This window comes from Prionailurus viverrinus, chromosome B1 (genome assembly GCF_022837055.1).
Source record: "Prionailurus viverrinus isolate Anna chromosome B1, UM_Priviv_1.0, whole genome shotgun sequence".
In the NCBI taxonomy this organism is placed as follows: Eukaryota; Metazoa; Chordata; class Mammalia; order Carnivora; family Felidae; genus Prionailurus; species Prionailurus viverrinus.
Window position 1 is genome coordinate 165,110,048 of NC_062564.1, and position 21,328 is coordinate 165,131,375.

A 21,328-nucleotide genomic window follows, 5' to 3' on the forward strand; every position below is an offset into this window, starting at 1 on the left:
GACATTCTGTGGTTTCTGACATTCATGGTTTCCTGGGGAACAGAGCTAGACAGTTAACCGAATCCAAGAGCAATTTCTCATGCTGAAAGACCAGGGTTTTTCTAACACTTCAGTCACAAATAGCCTGCCACCGAGAGGTGCTCCCCTTCTGTGCTTCTCCCCTGTGCTCTTTGTCAGCACAATAGCCAGGGCGCTCCTTGAACACGTACGACCGTCCTGTTACTCTTGTGCAGATCCTGCAGTGGCTCCTACCTCACTTCAGGCGCATTTGTCTGTAGGCCATGCTTGAGTCAGTCTCTTCCTACCTTTCTGATCCTTTTTCCCTGCTACTCCTGCCCTCGCTCATCTGCTCTAATCTCCTTTTGTTCTCACTCTGATGTGCCAGGCATGTTTCTGCCTCAGGGCTTGGCTCTTCCCGAATACTCCTGATATTCACCTGGCTGCCTCTTGAATTCTTTGCTCAGATGTCACCTTTTCAATAAGCTGCATTCCATTGAAAAATTGCAACTCCTACCACGCCCAGTGCTTGAAGTTCCATGTTTGGTTTTTTTTATAGCTCTTTTCACCTTTTCATACTCCATAATTTCCTTTTTTTTAAAATTTTTTTTTTAATGTTTTTATTTATTTTTGAGACAGAGAGAGACAGAGCATGAGCAGGGGAGGGGCAGAGAGACAGGGAGGCACAGAATCCGAAGCGGGCTCCAGGCTCTGAGCTGTCAGCACAGAGCCTGATGCGGGGCTCGAACTCCCAAACATGAGATCATAACCTGAGCTGACATCGGACGCTCAACCGACTGAGCCATCTAGGTGCCCCATCATTTACTTATTATATGTAGTTTATCATCTGCCATTGTTAGCAAGTAAATTACAAGAGGGCAACATCTTCATTGACATATTCCCAGCCACCTAGCACAGTGCCTAACACCTAGTTGATGCTTAGTATTTTTAAATAAGTGAGGACACCTTTACAGAGGGCTTACTGTGTGCTGAGTATTTTTTTTAAAACAGAGTGAATAAAGTTTTAATATATGTGGAGGAGCACATAAATACAACATTCTTGTTTATACAAAAAAATTAGACACAGGGAATTTAAATTAAAAGCACTAAATAGTATAGGGTTGCCTGGGTGGCTCGGTTAAGTGACGGACTCCTGGTTTCAGCTAAGGTCATGATTTCGAGGTTCGTGAGCTCGAACCCCTCCTTGGGCCCCGTGCCTACAGAGAAAGATCCTGCCCGGGATTCTCTCTCTCTGCCCCTCCCCTGCTCATTCTCGCTCCCTCTCTCTCAAAATACTCCCCTCCCCCCCTCCCCCCCACAAACACTAAAGAGCGTAAAGAATAACATTATGTTGTGACAAGAAGTGTAGGTTTTAAGGAAATTAGAATACAGATAATACTGTATATGCCAAATAACATAGACAGTAAACGTATCAAAATTTTTAGGAATGCAAGAAGATTTTAGTAAACATTTCTGAGGATTTAAGAGACCTGGTATGCAAAAAAGAAGGGAAACAAGAATTTGATAGTAAACAGTTGTTCTTTTTTGATTGCTTTAAAGTCATTACTGAAATTTGGTTCTTTGAAAATTCATGGAAGATTCACAATAAATCAATCAGACTTTTAGCTGCACGCCCCAAATCAATAAATATATATAAAAAAAGAGCCACCCAAGCTCTCCATCCCTTTTTTTTTTTTTTAAATATGCATGGAAACAGAGAGGTTAAGAAACTTACCTTGTGTCGCATAACTTCTAAGTGAATCCCCACAGGTGGTCTTTGGAGCCCGGGTTTTGACTGATCTATTACAGTTAAGCATCCTTCTGCATACACAATTTTTAACCTGCTTTTGGATTATTTGGTAAATTCCCCTTTGGATTAGAGGTTATGGACCTTTCATAACCTATATGGCCCAATTTTCCAGGGTCTTGTCAACCAGATGTGAATGTATCCTTAAAAACAAACAAAAAAATGGTGGTGGGGGTTTGTGTGCCCGGGCCCCCAGTTGGTTAAGCACCAGACTCTTGATTTCGGGTCAGGTCATAATCTCATAGTTGTGAGATTGAGCCCTGTGGGCCCCCATGCTTGGGGTGAAGCCTGTGTGATTCTCTTTCTTTCTCTCTCTCTAGGGGTGCCTGGGTGGCTCAGTTGGTTAAGTGTCCGTCTCTCGATTTCAGCTCAGATGGTGATCTCACAGTCTGTGAGATGGAGCCCCTTGTGGGGCTCTGCGCTGACAGCAGGGAGTCTGCTTGGGATTCTCTACACCCCTCCTCCTGCTTCACATGCATGCACTCAAACTCGCTCACCCTTTCAAATAAACTTAAAAAAAAAAAAAAGATTCTCTCTCTCCCTCGGCGTCTCCCCAACACTTGTGCTCGCACGCTGTCTCTCTCTCTTTCTCTCTCAAAAACAAAACCAAAAAAGTTTTGGGGTGATTTAATTGACTTCCGGTTGTTGTCTTGTATCTAATAATGAACACTTCTGATGTTCCCTAGCACTTTTTAAGAAAATTTTTTTAATCTTTATTTATTTTTGAGAGAGAGACAGAGTGTGAGCAGGGGAGGAGCAGAGAGAGAGGGAGACACAGAATCTGAAGCCGGCTCCGGGCTCTGAGCTGTCAGCACAGAGCCCAATATGGGGCTTGAACCCACAAACCACTAGTTCATGACCTGAGCCAAAGTCAGAGGCTTAACCGACGAGCCACCCAGGCACCCCTCCCTAGCCCTTTTCTAAATACTTGGGTGGCAATAAATTACTTTCTTTTTATGTCTGTGGAAAGGAGCTATGTACACAGGATGGAAGTCAGAGAAGGTTTCATAAATGAAGGTAGTAGAACCCTTAGTATTAAATAGTGGGTGAATGTCTTGATTTAACTTACACCTAAGAACTTGCCACTCTCAGTCTTATCTGGGTCATGCATGGCTCTCTTTGAGAATTTGACAGCTGTGGACCTCTCACTAGAAAAATGCTTATAAACACATACTTTGCATTTTTTTATGCCACTTAGTGTATTGTAAATTGATTTCCTTCACAGGCCGTAGAAAACCAGTCTTTGCAGTGATTTCTGTCTCATTTTTGTATAACATTATTTGCGTGTTTGTGTAAAATTATTTGCTACATCCAGGAAAAAAAAATCCAAATTTTTTGATGAAACAAACTTTATTTTCAACAGTTAATTTTTTTTTTTTTTTTTGAGCAAGCTTGAGTGTGAACAGGGGAGGGGTGAAGGGAGAGTGAATCTTAAGCAAGCTCTATACTCATCATGAAGCCTGATGCAGGGTTTGATCCCATGACCCTGGGATCATGACCTGAGCTGAAATCAAGAGTTGGACGCTCAACCGACTGAGCCATCCAGGCACCCCTTAAAAGTTAATTTTAATGGAAAGAGCAGTTTATGATAAGTTGAAATTCTGCCATTGTCTTTGATACAGCTACATGTATGTCATTTAAAAAAATTTCCAGACAATTTTACTTTTTTCTTTTAATGGCAACCAAAACTGAAAACCTGTTTTGTAAGATGTGTGGGAACGACTGGAATCAGAGCCTGATCAGATAAGGCAAGAGTTTCCCCCTGCCCCCCACTAACATTTTTTTTTTAATCTTTATTTTTTATAGACATTCTTTATAAAGCCTTTTGTTTTGTTTTGAGCAGTTTCAGATTCACAGCAAAATTGACAGTATAGAGATTTCCCGTACACCCACTGCTCCTACTCATGTACACTGTCCCCCATCATCAGGACACCCCCCCCCCCGCCCCCGACACCAGAGTGGTACGGTTGTTACAGTTGTTGAACCCACATTGCCACATCATAATTACCCAGAGTCCCCAGTTTACATTAGGATTCAATTTTGGTGTCATATATTCTATCGTTTGGATGAATGTATAATGATATGTATCCATTGTTATAATGTACAGAGTATTTTCATTGCCCTGAAACCCTTTCTGCTCTGCCTGTTCATTCCCCGTCCTTAACCCCTGGCAACCTGTCGTCTTTTTACTTCCTCCATAGTTTTGCCTCTTCCAGAGTAACCAGTAATCGAAATCATTTACTGTGTAGCCTTCCAGATTTGCTTCTGTCCCTTAGCATTGTGTATTTAAGGCTCCTATATATCCTGGCTCGATGGCTCCTTTCTTTTTAGCACTAAATGATGTTCCAGTTGTCTGGATAGACCACAGTTTATCCGTTCATCTACTGAAGAATATCTTCGTGGCTTCCAAGCTTGGGCAATTATAAACATGCCTGTGTTCAACATCTGTGTGCAGGTTTTTGTGTGGGCATGTTTTCAAAGCCTGTAAATACCAGGGAGCACAACTGCAGGGTCATATGGTTAGAGTACGTCTAGTTTTCTAAGAAACCTCCAGACTGTCTTCCAAAGTGGTGGCTCCATTTTGTGTTCCCACCTGCAATGAGTAAGAGTTCTTGTCCCTTCATGTCCCTCCCAGTATTTGTGGTTGTCAGTAGTTCTGAATTTTGGCCTTTCTAATAGATGTGGGGCAGCATCTCATTTTAATTGGCATTTCCCTGATGACATATGATGTGGGCGGCTTTTCATATGCTTATTTGCAGTATGCATAGCTTCTTTGGTTGGGTGTCTGTTAAGGTCTTTGGCCCATTTTTTTAATCGAATTATTTTCCTATTTACTTGTAAGATTTCTTTGTGTATTTTGGATAACAATCTTTTACTAGGTGTTTTTGTTGTTTGTTTTTTTTCAAATATTTTTTTTTCCCAGTCTGTGGCTTGGCTTCTCATTCTCTTCACACTGTCTTTTGCACAGTAGGGTTTTCATTTTAATGAAGTCAGTTATCAAGTATTTCTTCCATGGATTGTGCCTTTGGTATTTGAAAAGTCATTGCCATACCCCAGGTCATCTTGGTTTTTGCTTTTTGTTATTTTCTAGTTTTATAGCTTTGCATTTCACATTCAGGTCCATGATCTTTTTTTTTTTTTTTTTAAATATTTTTTACTGTTTTATTTATTCTTGAGAGAGAGAGACACAGCACAAGCGAGGGAGGGGCAGAGTGAGAAAGGGACACAGAATCTGAAGCAGACTCCAGGCTCCGAGCCGTCAGCACAGAGCCCTATGCAGGGCTCAAACCCACGAGCTGCAAGATCATAACCTGAGCCTAAGTCGGATACTCAACTGACTGAGCCACCCAGGTGCCCCTCTATGATCTATTTTGAGTTAATTTTTGTGAAAGGTGCAAGATCTGTGTCTGGATTCTTCTTCTTTTTTTTTTTTTTGCATGTGGATGTCCAGTTGTTTCAGTCCCATGTGTGTAAAAGGCCATAGTTGTACCACTGTATTGCTTTTGTTCTTCTGTCAAAGATCAGTTTGGCTGTGTTTATGTGGGTCTGTTTCTAGGTTCTCTGTTCTGTTCCATTGATCTGTTTGTCTGTTTTTTCCCCCCAATATGATACTGTCTTGATTATTATAGGTTTATTTTAAGTCTTGAAGTCAGATAGTGTCAGTCTTCCAACTTTGTTCTCCTTCAATATAATGTTGGCTATTCTGAGTCTTTTGCCTCTCCATATAAACTTTAGAGTCTGTTTGTTGATATCTACGAAGTAACATACTGGGATTTTGATTGGGATTTCATTGGATACATAGATTAAATTGGGAAGAACTGACATCTTGACAATATTGAGTCTTCCTGTCCATGAACATGGACTGTCTCTCCATTTATTTTGTTCTGTGATTTTGTTCACCAGAATTTTGTAGTTTACCTCATATAGATCTTGTACGTATTATGTTAAATTTATACCCAAGTATTTCATTTTTGGGGAGTGCTAGTGTAAATGGCATTGTTTTTAATTTCAAATTCTGCTTGTTCACTGCTGGTATATAGGAACACAGTTGTCTTTTACATATTAACCTTGTATCCTTGAACCTTGTTATAATTGCTTATTAGTTACGGATGTGTGTGCGTGCGTGTGTTCTTTTGGGTTTTCACCTTAGATGATTGTGTTATCTGCAAACAAAGACAGTTTTATTTTTTTCCTTCCCAATCTGTATATCATTTCTTTTCTTTTCTTGTCTTATTGTATAGCTAGGACTTCAGTACAATGTTGAAAAGGAATGGTGAGAGTGGACATCTTGCCTTGTTCCTGATCTTATTGGGGAAACTTCTAGTTTTTCATCACACCATTACGTATGATGTTAGCTGTAGTTTTTTTGTGGATGATCTTTATCAAGTTGAGGAAGTTGCCCTCTATTCCTATTTTATCGAGAGTTTTTATTAGGACTTGGTACTGGATTTTGTCAAATGCTTTTCCTGTAACTGTTGATGTGGTCATGTGATTTTTCTTTTTTAGCCTGTTAACATGATGGATTACATTAATTGATACTCAAATGTTGGACCATATTTGCATGTCCGGGATAAATCCCACTTTGTCATAGCGTGTAATTCCTTTTATACATTACTGCTAATATTTTGTTGAGGATTTTTGCACTTCTGTTAATGAGTGATATTAGTCTGTATAGTTTTCTTCCCTTGTCTTTGGTTTTGGTGATGCTGGCCTCATGGGATAAGTTAGGAAGTATTCCCTCTGCTTCTAATCTCTGAAAGTTATTGTAGAGATTTGTTATAGTTTTTCCATAAATGCTTGGTAGAATTCACCAGTGAACACATTTGGGCCTGATGCTTTCAGTTTGGGAATACAAATTAAATTAATTATTGATTGAGTTTGAAAAATAGATATAAGGCCATTCAGATTATCTATTCAAAGAATTAGTCCATTTCATCTAGGTTATTAGATTTGTGGGCATATAGTTGTTCATAGTACTTTTTTATCTTTTAATGTTCATGGAATTTGTAATGATGTCCCTCTTTCATTTTTCATTAGTAATTTATATCCTCTCTCTTGTTTTTCTAAGTCAGCTTTTGGTTTCATTGATTTTTCTCTAATGATTTCATGTTTTCAGTTTCATTGATTTCTGCTTTAATTCTTATTATTTCTTTCCTTCTGCTTCCTTTGAATTCAATTTGCTCTTCTTTTTCTAGTTTCCTAAGGTGGAAACTTAGATTGTTGATTTTATTTCATTTTATTTCATTTTATTTTATTTTATTTTATTTTATTTTTTATTATTTCTTATTTTTTTAATGTTTATTTTTGAAGGAGAGAGAGACAGAGCATGAGCCGGGCAGTGGCAGAGAGAGAGGGAGACACAGAATCCGAAGCAGGCTCCATCTAGCCTCTGAGCTGTCAGCACAGAGCCTGCCGTGGGGCTTGAACTCACAAACTGAAATCGTGACCTGAGCCAAAGTTGGACGCTTAACCGACTGAGCCACTGGGCGCCCCTAGATTGTTGATTTTAGATCTTCTTTTCTAATATATATATTTACTACTACAAATTTCCATTTAAGCACTGCTTTTGCTGCATCCCACAAATTTTAAGTATTTTTCATTCAGTTCAAAATATTTTAAAATTTCTTCTGAGATTTCTTTTTTGATCATGTATTATTTAAAAATATGTTCTTAAATCTCCAAATACTTTGTGATTTGCCAGTTATCCTTCTGTCATTGACTTTTAGTTTAATTTCACTGTGAACTGAGAGTAGGCATTGTAGGATTTCTGTTCTTTTAAGTTTCTTAAGTTGTATTCTGTGGGCCAGAATGTAGACTATTTTGGTGAATGTTCCATGTGAGCTTGAGAAGAGTGTTATTCTTCTCTTACTGAATGAAATGGTCTAGGGATGTCAATTATACCCAGCTGATTGATGGTGTTGTAGAGTTCAACTATGTCCTTATTGATTTTCTGCCTGTTAAATCTGTTCATTTCTGAAAGGAGTGTTGATATCTTCAACTATAATAGTAGATTCATTTATTTCTCCTTGCAGTTTTATCAGTTTTTGCCTCATGTATTTTGATGTTCGTTAGACATATACACATTGAAGATTGTTAGGTTTTGGAGCATTGACCCTTTTGTCATTACGTAGTCGTCCTCTTTATCCTTGATAACTTTCCTTGCTTTTAAATCTGCTCTGTATGAAAGTAATATAGCTATTCCATTGTTCTTTTTATTAGTGTTTAGCATGGCATATCTTTCTCCATGCGGTTACTTTAATCCATATGTGTCTTTATATTTAAAGTGAGTTTCTTGTAGGCAATCTGCCTTGTTGTTTGCTCTTTTGAGCCAGTCTCTTTCTTTTAATTGGTGCATTTAGACAATTGATGTTCAAATTGATTATTTCTGTTGTTGGATTAATAACTATCATATTTGTTACTGTTTCTGATTGTGACCTTGTTCTGCGTTCTCTGTTTTGTATTCTAATCTTTTTCTGCCTTTTATGGTTTTAAGTTGAGCATTTTATATAATTATGTTTTCTGTCCTTTCTTAGCATTTTTTTTTATGTTTGTTTATTTTTGAGAGAGGGAGACAGACCATGAGCAGGGGAGGGGAGGAGAGCGAGAGGGAGACACAGACTCCAAAGCAGTCTCCAGTCTCTGGGCCATGAGCACAGAGCCTGACGTGGGGCTCGAACCCATGAACCATGAGATCATGACCTGCGCTAAAGTTGGACGCTTAACCGACTGAGCCACCCAGGCACCCCTCCTTTCTTATCATATTAATTGTACTTTAAAAAATTGTTTTTAGTAATTGCCCTAGAGTTTGCAATGTACATTTACAACTAATCTAAATCCACTTTCAAATAATGCTATACTGTTTCCTCTCACCCTTCCCTTGTATCATTGCTATTTTTCATTTCATGTACATAAGCATACGTAATTGAACACATTGTTGCTAGTGCTTTGAACAAACTGTTGTTAGCTCAATTAAGAATAAGGAGAAGTTTTAATTTTACCTTCGTTACCCCTTCCCTGATGCTTCTCCTTTCTTTATGTACATGAACAGGTCCGCTGGCAACAAATTACCTTGGTTTTTGTTTGAGAAAGTCTTTATTTCTCCATCATTTCTAAAGGATGATTTTGCAGGGTACAGAATTCTAGGTGGTTTTTTCCTGTCGACATTTTGAATATTTCACTTCACTCTCTTTTTGCATGCATGGTTTCTGAGAAATTGGATGTAATCCTTATCTTTGCTCCTTCGTTAGGTAGGGTGTTTACCTTGTCTGGCTTCTTTCAGGAGTTTTTATTTTGGATTTTCTGTAGTTTGAGTGTGATATGCTTGGTTGTAGTTCTTTAGTACATATCCTGCTTGGTGGTCCCTGAGCTTCCTTGATCTGTAGTTTGGTATCTGACGTGAATTTGAAAAAATTCTCAGGCATTATTGTTTCAAATATTTCTTCTGTTCCTTTCTTTCTTCTTCTATTATTCCTGTTATGTATATGTGCCATCTTTTGTAGTTGTCCTGCAGTTCTAGGATATTCTATTCTTTTTTTTTTTTCCCAGTCTTTTTTGTTTCTTTTTTAAATTGATTCAACTAATTCTTTTTTTTTTAACTTAAAAATATTTTATTCACTTTTGAGCAGGGGAGGGGCAGAGAGAGAGGGGGACAGAGGATCTGAAGTGGGCTCGCGCTGATAGCAGTGAGCTCAATGTGGGGCTGGAACTCACAAACTGTGAGATCATGACCTGAGCTGAAGTTGGATGCTTAACTGACTGAGCCACTCAGGTGCCCCCAGTCTTTTTTTTTTTTCTTTTTAGTTTTCTAATGTATTTTTTGGGGGGGGGTAGTTTCTATTGAGCTGTCTTCAAGTTCAGAGATTCTTTCCTTAGCCAGGTTCAGGCTACTAATAAACCAATTAAAGGCATTCTTCATTTCTGTTAGTGTTTTTGATCTCTAGTTGTTTCTTTTGGTTCTTAGAATTTCCATCTCTCTGCTTACATTGACCCTTTCTTTTTGCATGCTGTCTAATTTATCCATTAGAGCCCTGAAAATATATAAATCATGATTGTTTTGAATTGCCGGCCTGATAATTCCAACATTCCTGCCATATCCCAGTCTGATTCTGGTGTTTACTCTGTCTCTTCGAACCGTGTGTGTGTGTGTGTATGTGTGTGTGTGTTTTCTTTTAGTATGCATTGTAATTTTTTTCTTCAGAGCTGGACATGATGTACTGATTTTGAGTAAATGGCTGTAAATAGACCTCCAGTAATGTGGTAAGGTGGGGGGAGAGAAGTGTTCTTTGGTTCTATGATGAGGTGTCAGTGTGTTAGTGAGCCTGTGCCTCTGGACTGTGAATTTCACAAGTGCTTCTCAGTTCTCCCTTTACCCCCTTAGGTAGGAAAGGATGGCTAGAGTGGGCTGGCGTTGGGTATTTCCTTTCCCCCAGGCCAGTTAGGCTTTGGTTAAATAGTTTCTCCTAAAGACTGACCTTGTTAAGAAGAACAGAATGCTTTGGAATATTCTTACCCCCACCCCCTCCCACTGAGAAGCATGAAGGGATTTTTCTCTGATATTCATTATGAGAACCAGGTCTAGCTCTTGGAGATAAAACTCATAAATAAAAGTGTAGAATTTCTCCTATGACTGGGTCTTCCTGGAGTTTTTAATCTCTCAAAGTTGTCCACACTGAACCTCCAGCAAATTGTCAGTTAAAGTTCAGGTTTTCTTACCCTGGCACTGATTTCCATGGAGGTTTCTGTTCCATAAGTTGTGACTCTGTATTTGTCTGTTTCTTCAATTCTGGGAATTCTGATTTGCCCTATGACCTCACTGTTCTCCTGCATCTAAGAAGAGTTACTGTTTTTTCAGTTCATCTTTTTACTTTCTGTTAAGATGAAGTAGTGACTTCTAGAAGAATGATGGTATTATTACTAAGATACAATGTTGGGGGCAGGTGAAGATTTAAGGAGATGTATAAAGAGTTGAGTTTGAGATCCTATTTGATGTCCAAATGGATGGTTGGATTTTTGAGCTTAGTGCTCAGGAGAGAGAGTGGGGTTAGAGACACCATCTATATGCTGACAATCCCAAATTTGAATTTAAGGCCTTGAGACTGGATAAGGTCACTTAGAGGTAAATGCCAGTGGACAAGAAGGCCAACAACTGACCTTGGGCTCTTCAGTGTTCTGAGCTGGGAAAGAGGTGGAGGAAGACCATCTCATAGGAGGAGGAAGAAAACCAGGAGTGTGGCATTTTGCAGTCCAGGCGAAGACAGTCTTTCAAAAAGGAGGGAGGGAAGTGCTGCTGTGGAGTCAACTGAGATGAGGCCTGATATTGACCTTTAGATTTCATGAGGCATGGAGGTCATTAGTGACATCAACAAACAGTCCTGGAAGGTAGAAAGCCTTGCAACGGGTAGATGAGAAAAGAGGGTGAAGAGAAGCTAGTAAAATACTGTACAGGGACAACTGTGTGGGAGACTTTTACTACAATAGGGAGCAGAGAGATGCTCTAGTCATGGACAGGGGTTTTGTGGTCAAGGGAGGTAGACGTTGTGGTCATCAATTCCAGATGTGTGTGTATGTATGCATGGCTTTTCCCACACCACCAGGCAATTCTCAGACACCTGCTGTGTGGCCTACAATTCAACTCAGTTCCGACACTACTGGGACATATCAGCAGATCCTACAGTTGAAGGACCGAGTGCTACAACACCACGTCCCCATGTCCACTCCCGCCCCCACAGACACACTTCAGACACCAGTCCAGGTTGTCAACCTGGGTTTCTGACCTATTGGCTGTAGGTTAGAGGTTCCAGAAAATTCCTCCTCGGGTTCAATTCATTTGCTGGAGTGGCTCACAGAACTTGAAGAAGCATTTTATTTATTAGATTACTAGTTTATTATAAAAGGATACAGAGCTGGGACAACCAGGTGGGAGAGCTGCACAGGGCAAGATATGGGGAGAGGGCCCAGACCTTCCCTGCCCTCAGAGTGTGCCACTGTCCCCTTGTCTGCACATAATGCAACCCGGAAGCTCTCCAGACAGACCTCATCCTTTTGTGTGTTCATGTAGGTTTCATGACACAGGCATGTTGATTATATCTCTGGCCGTTGGCGATGGATTCATTCTCCAGTCTCCCCCCTGACGCCAGGTGAAGGGCAAGGTGACACTGAAAGTTCCAGCCCTCTAATCATATGGTTGCTTCTCCTGGCAATTAGTTCGGATCCTTAGGTGTGGCCCCCAAGTCACCTCATTAACAACAAAAGACACCTTTAAGTCTCTCATCACTTAGGAAATTCTAAGGGTTTTAGGAGTCCTGTACCAGAAATGGGATGAAGACCAAATATGTATTTCTTAGTATAAATCACAGTATCATGGGAGGCCCTTTTTTTTTCTCCCCTTAAGGTAGGGATCATATAATATGTTTGTATACTGATGGGCATGGTCCCTTGGGAATGTAGAAAAAAGATGTAGATTTTTGTCACCTTGAAACCAATATTCTCAGTTTTTTAAAAAATGTTTTTTCTTTTTCTTTTTCTTTTTTGAGAGAGAGAGAAACAGAGCGTGAGTGGGGGAGGGGCAGGGAGAGAGGGAGACATGGAATCTAAAGCCAGCACAGAGCCCGACGTGGGGCTCGAACTCACCAACTGTGAGATCATGACCTGAACCGAAGTTGGTTCCTTAACCAACTAATCCACCCAGGTGCCCCAATTTTCAAATATTTTTGATAACTTTCATTTATTTATTTGAGGGAGAGCTGGAGCTCAAGCATGAACTGGGGAGGGGCAGAGAGCGAGGGAGAGAGAGAAAATCCCCAACAGGCTCCACATTCTCAGCATAGATCTGGGCTCCCTGATACTCTCAGTTTTAAAAAGTAGCTTGGAGATGGTTGGTGTTGGGTTGGAAGTTTTCTCCACCCTGCCCTCTTTGTAATTTTCTTTTCTTTTTCTCTTTTTGGCTTGCTTAATTTCATTGTGTATCTTGATAGATTTTTATCTTTCACATTTCTGGTAAATGGTGATTATTAGGAAGTTGAACCAATTGTGTATAAAAAAAAATGTAAAAGACATTTAGCGGGAATGTGTTTCCTAAGACCCATTGTTTACCACAAAAAGGAAACCACTGACTTCTTATTATATCAGCGAAGATAAAATTATTTTGTGAACACAGTACTTCTCATATGAGTAAGAGTGCTCATATTGTGCTCAAAAGAAATTATTTTCTGCAAACAATAAATTAGTGGGAATTGTAGACTTTGTTATAAGTGGGGATTTATTTAGTCAGAGTCCTTAAAAATCAGATTTTGCTTCATAACATTTTATATTCTAATTGTGGATGTACTTGCTGTAATTTAAATTACGAAAAAATAGTTTAAGCAAGTTAAATGTTAGGTATTTAATTCATAATGACTTGAAATGTAATAAAAGTCGTAACTAATTTGAGGGAGAAAATATAGCAATACAGGATGGTGGGAATATTTACTTTCATTCCGAAGCAGAAGGAAATCAAATTACTGTAAATATAGCTAATATTATAGGGAGAATATATTTAAGGTGTAAGTAGACTATCACAACCTTGTGATATCGCCCTTTCTATTGTAAACTCATGCTTAGTAGAAAAGTCCTCAGGTGAAGTTTGATGGAAACAATAAAACTTATAGAACATAAGAATGTTCTAACAGATTTGGGCTCACTGGAAAACAAGCCTGTTTGGACTTCTCATTTGGAATTTTATCCTCTACCCTGGCCTTCCAATGCCTTCCACCTCCCCTCCCTGCTGGGGGTAAAAATCTCTAAATATATCTTTGGCAGTAATAAAGTCTCCTAATTTCTGAGTGTCTAAAGAAATGTGCCTATGGGGGCACCTGGGTGGCTCAGCCGGTTGAACATTTGACTTTGGCTAAGGTCATGATCTCACCGTTTGTGGGGTCGAGCCCCGCATCGGGCTCTGTGCTGACGGCTTGGAGCCTGGAGCCTGCTTCGGATTCTGTGTCTCCCCCTCCCTCTCTGCCCCTCCCATGCGCATGCTCTCTCTCTCTCTCTGTCAATAATAAATAAACGTTAAGTAAATAAATAAATAAATAAATAACCCCTTAATGTATTTGCTTCATTACCATATTCTCCACCAGAGTATAAACTCAGTCGGTGGCTCAGTCAGTTAAGCATCCAACTTCAGCTCAGGTCATGATCTCGGAGTTCGTGGGTTTGAGCCCCGTGTTGGGTTCTGTGCTGACAGCTCAGAGCCTGGAGCCTGCTTCGGAATCTGTGTCTCCCTCTCTCTCTGCCCCTCTCCTGCTCGTGCTCTGTCACTTGGGCTCTCAAAAATAAACATTAAAAAAAAAAAAGTGTACCTATGGACAAACATCTCGGAAAAGCCAGAGATTGTAAGATGCTTAGTTAAACTATGTTGTGTAATAGACACAACTTTGTTATATAAATGTGACCCTTCGACTAAAGTAGTGATTTTCAGTGGTTTTGGTCTACACATAACTGGCACATAAGGAGATAAATAAATGGATATATGGGTATATGTCAGGTAAGAACAAAATGGAAACAGGAAAGTAGCATGGGAGGCCTACCTAATACCGCATGGTCCCCTGGGCCCCCTTTTTGTCCTTTACCAGTCGGGAATGATAATAACACTACCTCCTCAGAGTTGTATGGAGCAGAATGCCTGGTATCAGACTGGATTATCTGGTACCTGTTATTCTTCTTTTTCCTTTCTTTCTGTAATTTGAGTCTTCTAAATCTCTAGGGTATAGAGTATGTTTAAACCATGAGTTTAAACTAGAATCTGTTTAAACCATGTCCTTTCTGTGGTTTTGAAGTTCTTAATGAAAAATGATAACACTCATGAACCTTGAGCACATCATGCTTAGTAAAATAAGCCAGTCACAAAGAACAAATCCTGTGTGGTTCCGCTTGCGTGAGGTTCCCAGAGCAGTCAGACTCCTTGATAGAGAAAGGAGAAAGGAGAATGCTTGTTACCAGGGGCTGGGCCGGGGGGTGGGGGGTGGTGGGGGTAGGCGGGAGAATGGGGAGTTAGTGTTTAATGGGCACAAAGTTTCAGTTTTGCAAGATAGAAGGAGTTCTGGAGATGGGTGGTGCTGTTTGCAAATAGTGTGAATGTACTTAATGCTGCTGACTGCACACTTAATGATTAAGATGGTAAATTATATGTTATGTGTATTTTGCCACAATTTAAAAAAGATAATGAAACTATTGTCTTTTGGTAAGGCTTGCCCTCTTTCCCTATTTTTGGTGGATATTACTGAATAAAGTGAATCAAATTGTCCCCCCTTTTTATTGAGGTATAACTGACATGTACCCCTGTATGCATTTAAGGTATACATCATAACGACTTATGACATACATTGTGAAATGATTACGAATCAAGTTGGCTCTTGATTAAATAAAGAAATAATGGGTTGCTGCTCTCACATCATGAATCTGTATGAGATTCCGCGTAATTGAAACCTGTTGATGATCAGGAATTCTCATCATCATGACTTTCAAAGGTGTCAAACCTTAAACTGTTGCTTCTAGAGCCAAGAGTGTAGTATGTCTGGAAAACACAATTTTTTAATTTTGTATGTCAATTTAAAAAATATTTATTGGTTACTTTGTTGAGTGAGTAGCAGTAACATTTGTTGAGTGATATATGTTGGCTCTTCTTAGTTTATACTTCATACTTACAATACTTGCAGTACCCTTTATAGTCTTTGTAAACTAGTCCTTGAAGGTGTGAGAGTTGAGAAATCCAATGCTCTGGTCGGATAAGTGATTTTTAGCTTTAAAAATGATTTTAGAGGAATTTCAGTGCATGGAAACAAAGGGTGGGCATTCCAGATGGAAAAAAGATGTGGGTGTAGGAATGGGATATGTTTGCACGGAGCAGAGTTCAGCTTGCCTGTAGTCTAGAGAATATTAGGGAGATGTGCTGGTAGTTTATTCTCTGCCATTAGGATCTTGACTTTGAGGCTAATTAATTTCTGAACTTTATTCTGTAGGAATTAGGAGTACCACTGTACTACCAAACCAGAGAATTTTGTGATCCTAGTTGTGCACTTGGCAGCAATCTGAGGTTCATTGGAGTAGTGAGAGAGGGGAGGTCAGATACAAGTTAGAATGGGCACTTAAAATTCTTTCAAAGTCATTAGGAAGAGTATTTTAGTATTTAGTATTGGGTCAGAGTGCAAGTGACTGGAAACTGAGAGAAACAGTATACCCATTAGTCATTCCCCATCTTCCTCTCCCCCGCAGCCCTTCAACCACTAATCTGTTTTTTCTGTATGTAGATTTGTCTATTCTAGGCATTTCATATAAATAGAATCATGTAATATGTGGCCTTTTGTGACTAGCTTCTTTGACTTTGCATAGTGTTTAGGATTCATCTATGCTGTAGCATGTATCGTTACTTCATTCCTTTTTGTGGCAGAAATATTCCATTGGATGGGATCTATCACATTTTATTTATCCGTTCATCAGTTGATGACCATTGTCTTTTTTTTTCTTTAAATATGATACATAAAATACAAGCCCACCCTTTTTATCATTATATTCAAGGAACATAAATTTACTCTGTCAAATTGCTATAAAAGTGGATGACCATTGTCTTATTTCTGCCTTTTGGTTATTACAAATAACACTACTGTGAACACTTACGTTTTTATTTTTGCATGGATGTATTTTATCACTTGTTACATACCCAGGAGTCGAATTGCTAGATCATGTGTAACTTGGGTTGTTTTCAGTGTTTCACTTTTACAAACAATCTCACAACAATCTTGCTGTATACTTTATGAGTGTACAAGTACGTGTGTAGGAGAATGTCCCAGAAAGAGGATTGTTGGGTCAAAGGATAAATTCATTCCTAACTTTGTAGATATTGACACCACCACCAGGAACAGAGGGTGCTTATTCGTTGGGGTACTTTGGGGGTACCTTTTGAAAGAAAGGCCGTTCTGGGGTCATTACCCCAAGTCCTATAAGGTATATATCCTCAAGTTACTGTGGAAGCACTCCTTTGATGATCCCCCTTGTTTCATTAAGAAACAGGTAATTGTGTTTAGATGGTAGGGAAATTTATAATGTATTTGACAAAGAAGTTATGGGTGGCAAAGAAATCTTTAATTTAGAACCTTTGGAAGACTAATTCTCATTTTCTTGTTTTCTCTCTCCAGATAGATTCTTTCCCTACGTAGTTAAGATACTTATATAAGTAAGTTCTTCTTGTGCAAGTTCTCAGTTATAAAAACTTAGCTTCAGTAATGATATTTGTTCTATAAAAACCACTAAAATGGGACACCTTTTGTTTTAAACATGGGTGCTACTAATAACCAGCCCGAGTATTTTCCTTTTCTCTATTTTTTATCTTCCAGCCTTGAACATTCCATATTCTGCTTCGTACATGGTGAATCACTACGGCTTTGCACTACTGTGCCCACTTGCGTGCCTATAAAGTACAACAAGCTCCAGGTCGAAAAAGCTTCTAGATGGATCCTTTCCAAAATTGGTGTCTTTTCTACAAACTCTGTGCCTCAACAACCCTTTCTAAGTGGTAAGGATACGTACTTTTTTAAAAAAGAATAATAGAAGTTTGTAAAAATAATTTTTGTGTGGATTGCCTTCCCCTCTATGATGCCTTCTCTTCTTATAATACCTGCCTTTTTTTTTTTTTTTTTTTTTGCTAACTTAAAAAAATCACGTCTAAAAATAGCAGTAACATCAGGTTTTTGGAGGCTCAGAACATTCCTTCCATGAGATTCTAGGTCCAGGATTATATGTAACATTTATAGAGAGTACATTAAAAATACGTAAACGTGTGTGAAGTCTGTACTCCGTGCATTCTCCATAATCCCTTATTGTAAGACTGAGGTAGTTTATCCTGTTACGGTCTTTTCCTGTCAGTTTAGGTGCTTTGAGTCCATCCGGTCAAGAACATCGTCTTACTTCCCACTGATGTGTACATTATGTAATGACACATTTTTGGAGATGATAAGAGGAGAGTGACGTCAACTCTTTTTTTTTCCCCCTGGGCACTATGTGTGCCTTTTCGCGTTCTAACATTTTTTGGAAGCATGGATGCTAGTTAGCCGACATGTTTTTTGAACACCTCTGAGATTTCCTCAGTGCCTTTTTATTGGGGGGCAGAAGAGTAAAAGTGAGCAGAACCAGTTGCTGATATGGGAGACCTTTGAAAGAAAATCATTGAAGTAGGCTCACTTTGAGTGTCAGGCGACAAATACTTATCAAATGCCTGCTATCGAAGCATGAAAATATATAATGGCGTTTAGTGTTGCAGAGAAGGCAGTCACCAGATGGTAAACCATGGCATTAAATGAGGATGCAAGGTCAAGAGGGTGAGTGAAGAATGGGGTACATTTTAGCCCTAGTTCTGATCATTAATTGTATGGTGTTCTTGAGTGCAGGTTAATTAGCCTTAGTAGACCTCAGTTTTCTCATCTATGAAATGAGCGAATTAAACTAAATGTTTTTTCAGGTTTTTTGGTATTTTCATACATCTAACACTTTATGATCATAATGAACAAATTGGTAGATTTTTTTGGTCTTTTGAGGATGCCTTTCTTCTGTAACCTGTTTGATAGATTTTTAGACTACGTTCTTGGAAGTGTGGGGTTACAATAACGCCTTCACTAACACAACATTTTTCAGTTAATCATTTTGTTTGGAAGTTGAGGTCTTTCATTCTTTCTCTCCACATTTCTCTCCATCCTCTTCTGTTGACCTCTAGAATTTTCCTTTATTTGACTCTGATGTTGTCTCTTGTATCATGTTGGTGGCTCTCATCCTGCTTCCTTGATACGTCTAGCATTCATCATTTTCATCTTACTGATTTTCCAATATCACTACGTCTTAGACCAGAGCTCCCAATCCTGGGACCTTTACACATACAGTTACCTGTTGAAATAAGCTTGGGAGAAGGGCGTGATTCTTTGGCAGGGAGCTGAAACCGATTAGTTACCCAGCATTCGTTCATCAGGACTGGAACCCAAAAGTTCTGCCTGCTGCGCACACCCCATCACTTCGTACCTTAGACCTCACCATCGCCTGGAAGACTTCTAATTTCTGAGGCTTTGGCAAACTTCCTGTCATGATCATAACCCTCTGTCACATCCCACTTGTTTTTTTTTTTTTTTTTTTAATTTTTTTTTTAACGTTTATTTTATTTTTGAGACAGAGACAGAGCATGAATGGGGGAGAGGCAGAGAGAGAGGGAGACACAGAATCGGAAGCAGGCTCCAGGCTCTGAGCCATCAGCCCAGAGCCCGACGTGGGGCTCGAACCCACGGACCGTGAGATCGTGACCTGAGCTGAAGTCGGACGCTCAACCGACTGAGCCACCCAGGCGCCCCTCATCCCACTTCTTAAATCTGTTTTTAGTATTAATTTTGACTTGTAGTTTCTTGGCATTTGTTTTTGTTTTTGTTTTGTTTTCTTTAACCAGGTGGGCCGTTTCCTAGCCTCATTAGCTTTCCACTTACCCAAACTCCACGATCATTCTTACATCTTATGGTCTCTTGCCTTTTTAAAACTCTGAGGAACACGTCTTAATTAGTTCTCAAACCTAAGTTCGTTGGCCATATATATCCTTTTTCTAGGTGCTTGAAATAGTTGGAAAAGGGCACATAACTCAGTTTGTAAAAGTCATTTGCTTGATCTCTGAACTGGTTCTTTTCAAAGTTGGCTTCTTACCCTTCTTTTGAAAGATCCCACACCTTGTCACGGTCCAGTTGCCTTTTTGGGGTGATCTAGCATACTTCCTGACCTTTTTCCATCAGATTTTTTTCTGTGTCTGAGTAAGAAAGATTTTGCCTTATTTTTAATTTTTATTTTGTAAAAAAAATTTTAACTTGTACAAAGTAAACAGGCTAGTGTAATGAACCCCTTTGTATTCATCACTCAGGTTTAATAATTATCAAATCATGGCCAAATTGTTTGTTTCTCTTCCATGGACTTCTTTCCCACTCTGTATTATTTTAAAGCAAATCCTAGACATCATATAATTTGTTTATATTCCAGTATGTATTCTTAAAGTAGATCTTCTTTTAAAAAATACAACCACAATACCATTGTCATCTTTAAAAAAAAAAAAAACAGCAACAGTCCCAACGTAATAAAATGTGCAGTTCGTGGTAATTTTGATTCTTTCATACATTTCCAAAGCAGTTGAGCTGTTTGAATCAGGATCTAGATAAGCCCTCCCTTCATTGCAATTAGTTGATTTTTCTCCTAAGTTCCCCCTGCCTTGTGTCCTTAAAATTTTTGTTGAGCAAATTGGGTCTTTGGGCCATAGATGTGGATGTTCCTGATTACATTCCTGTGAAGTGATTAAATGTACTCATCTGTTGGTGTGCGTGGCTGGCTTAGTCTGTGGAGCATGCAACTCTTGATCTTGGCGTTGTGAGTTCAAGCCCCGTGTTAGGTGTAGAGGTTACTTAAAAATGCAGTCTTAAAAAAATAAGCATATTCCTCTGTCCTTTGTTTTTCTTGTTAATTGGCAGTTGGATCCGGAGATTTGCTCAGATTCAGGTTCAATTTCTTTTGGCAAGTGTCTGTCTGGTACACAAGTGTTTAGTCGTCTCTCTTAATGCTGATTAGTTGCCGTTTATGCTCAATGCTTTAGATGAGAGAATGCCAAACGTTCTCTGTAAGGGGCCAGATAGTGTATTTTTAGGCTTTGTGGGCCATCTGGTCTCCTCTGATACAGTTACTATACTCTGCCCTTGTAGTGGGAAAGTAGCCACAGACAAAATGTGAATGAATGGCCATAGCTGTGTTCTAATAATACTTTATTTACAAAAACAGGCAGTGGGCTCCCTGCTTTAGGTCTATTAAATAATTAGGGGTTGCAAGACGTAACACTGTAACTTTACTGTTCACTTATTATGTGAAATCTTTTATAAAGGGAAACTGTTCCTCATGTACTATTTGTTACCTAGTAGTACAGTATGTATAGGAAAGGTTGGAGAAAAGCTTGATAGTTTCTTCTGACTTACCAATTTCAAAACAATGAGTTGGTTATATTAGCCTTCTCCAATGGTGATCAGTTAGGGTCGCCTCTTCTTCCCTAGACTCATTATGGACTCTTAGATTTAAACATACTGAATTTTGAAAAATTCATTGTCTTTTTTTTTTCTTTTTTTTTTTTTTTTTGCTGCTTAAATTATTTAATCTTGGACCAGTGGGAGCCTTTTAAAGTTGCTGAGTTATTTTGACATGACTCTAATAGTTTGTGATCGCTTCTTTGATTATCTGGTATGACAGGGATTTCTAGGCACATCATGTACATTTCCTCTCTACACCTGATATCGCTGGACCCAAAAGGACCCCTGATTCCTTTACTGGGGAGTAGGATTTCAAGACTACAATCTGGCCTCTAGAGGGTCTTATTTCTAATGGATTGACCATCGTCACTAGATCTTTTCAGTTGTCAAAATTAGGAAAAAAATTTTTTTAAGATTAAGAACCTCATGAGTTTATACTGATATTTCCAATTCTGTTTCAGCTCTATAAGAT

General features: G+C 39.1%; 1 protein-coding gene across 6 annotated transcripts in view; it reads left to right on the forward strand.

Annotated features, from left to right (window-relative positions):
* FRYL (FRY like transcription coactivator) overlaps window positions 1–21,328 on the forward strand; it is a 307,431-nt gene that overhangs the window by 51,918 nt on the left and 234,185 nt on the right. For all 6 annotated transcript variants that reach the window (XR_007151586.1, XM_047856238.1, XM_047856241.1 and 3 more), the window contains one exon: window positions 17,170–17,348. The gene's annotated coding sequence lies outside the window, so the exon portion shown is untranslated. The remainder of the gene's footprint in view (window positions 1–17,169; window positions 17,349–21,328) is intronic.